Source organism: Penaeus japonicus, unplaced genomic scaffold, assembly GCF_977035675.1.
Source record: "Penaeus japonicus unplaced genomic scaffold, GWHDUDI00000001_assembly GWHDUDI00000027, whole genome shotgun sequence".
NCBI lineage: Eukaryota > Metazoa > Arthropoda > Malacostraca > Decapoda > Penaeidae > Penaeus > Penaeus japonicus.
Genome location: NW_028234429.1, coordinates 21515952 through 21518451, shown reverse-complemented (window position 1 = coordinate 21518451; position 2500 = coordinate 21515952). Strand labels below are relative to the sequence as shown.

Sequence of the window (2500 nt, the reverse complement as noted above, 5' to 3'; positions counted from 1 at the left end):
CCTATTTACACAACTAAAGGAATAAAAAGCTTGTAATAAAAAAAAGTAAAGGAATGTATTAAAGTAAAGGAATGTATTAATACAGTGAACTGACTGCACAAACCATGCCTGTTGTGGAAGGGTTAAAAAAAAGAAATATGTGATGTTATTATAATAAACACAGAGAAATGACACAATAAGAGCCATCCCTATGGTTAAATGAAATAAAGTATATCTACCATACTTTGAAGTTGGTAAAAGTGATATGTCCAATTTACTATCTGTCAGTGAAACTTAGATACATAGAAAATGATTGCAGCAAATATACTGCATAGCTATCCTAATACTTGTCTTCTACCAATTCTATTAACAATCCAATGATGTATAGTGACTGTAAGTAAAAAATGATGGACATTATATATATATATATATATATATATATATATATATATATATATATATATATATATAAGGGAAGGAAAAATCAAGAGAAAGATAGAAAGACTGAGGATCAGAAAATCAAGCAAGCAAACAATCTGACCAGTTACAGTTACAGCAATGCTCCTTACAGTGGGCAGCCATGTTCCAGTCTTGATTATTCTAGTTTAGTCCCTCTGTAGTCCTTTTATTGGTTCAATATTGCTGTTCCAAACACTTATCAAAGAGTTACATTAACACAAAATCAACAGATACACATCCAAAAAGAGGAGATGCTGGTGAAAGCTGTGACTCAAGTGTGACAAGTGTCCAAGTCTAAATCCATCCTACTATTATGCAACTGCCTCTTCCCCTTTTAACCAATGTGAATGCCAACCCTTTGAAAGCTGTGTGTAAGGAGGGATGGGAGAGGGAGAGCAAAGAGAGAGACAGAGACACACAAACTACACTAAATGTGTCTAACTGCAATGCTAATAATTTTTCACAACTCCTCCATATAAATTGTGCCAATTATAAGCAACATGTGTGAGAACCAACTACACATCGAGGGGTGATATCAATTATGTGCTCTGACTTGCTGAGAGTGACAACTCACCACTATTTATGTCAAGTCTGTTCACCATGCTCTCCACCATCCTCCTAATTTTGAACCAACATAGGAATATGGAAGGAATAAAGGCAATGTTAAGAGGAAAAGGAAGATATGAAAGAAAAAATACTAGCCTTGAGTTCAGTTATCACATATATGCAGTATTTGCAGTATTACAACAAATTAGTATAAAAAAATATTTTTTTATATATGCAAGCATGCATCTGTGTGTGTGTGAGTGTGATGAGTAAGTGAATAAGTAAGTGAGTGAGTGAGTGAGTGCATTTGTGAGAGTGTGTGTGAATGAGAGTGAGCAAATAAGTGAATGTGTGAGCAATCATATGAATGACTGAATGAATAATAAGAGCGTGGGTGAGTGTGTGTGTGAAAGAGGGAGAGTGTAGATTTGATTAAAAAGGTAGTGAGTTATTGAATGGGTGAACAAGTAAGCTCGCCATCATTCCTTGACTTCTATCTGGTAACTTGTTTTATGCTTCACTTTACATCCTAATATCCATATATAAAATGTCTTTGATATCTTTTATCAGGTGTCTCTCATCTGACACTCTCTAAAATAATTACAATAACAATAGTAATATCAATAACAACAACAACAACAATAACGATAATGACAATAAAAATAATAATAATCATTATAACAGTAAAAAATAATTGCTAATAATAATAATAATAATCATAACTATAATAATAATCATAATGATGATAAAAATTATAACAATATTACTAATAATATCAATAATAACAATAATAATAATTGTAATAACAATGATAATAATAATAACAATAATAATAAATAATAGTAATAACAATATCATACAGGTAATAACAACACAAATAAGAAGACAACCACACTAACATGTGCATGCATGCGCACGCACACACGGACACACACACACACACACACACATATATATAAAGCATACCACCATACATGCACTCATGCATACACAATAAAAACATTTTTCCTATTTCATCTTTGTTTCATTATCAATACTTCTGTCCATTTCTAGTGCTGCCACATCCCCTCAGCAGAACCAACACAGACAAACTAACTTAGGTCCTATGAAATAACACGAGAATTGGGACCATCCCTGTTCTGATAATCTTTCAATGTGGGGCTTCATAGACATATCATCTTTGGGTATGGGAGTTATCAAGTTACACATTACTGCTGCTCTGCTATGTTTTTAGAAGTGAACTGAACCTTTTATGTCACTAAACAATAAAAGAAAGATTAAGTGATAATAAAGCCTTTATCAATTAGTGAGAGAATTAGTAACAGTATCAGTATGAACACCTTTCACAGCCAAATTTAAATGTTAATGGTGATGCTGATAAAAAAATGTTGATGATGTCATTAAAATTATCATTGCAATAACAGAGTGATTGATATTACCACTATTCATCTTTCTAACAACTTCCATTACAGTATAAAACAAAATAAAGGAAAAGGGAACACACACACACACACAC

The 2500-nt window shown here is 32.3% G+C and overlaps 1 protein-coding gene across 4 annotated transcripts in view; it reads right to left on the bottom strand.

The window, feature by feature from the left end:
* The window catches only part of LOC122252118 (pleckstrin homology and FYVE domain containing family member rush hour), a 27451-nt gene that overhangs the window by 18405 nt on the left and 6546 nt on the right, over positions 1-2500 (bottom strand). The window lies entirely within an intron of this gene.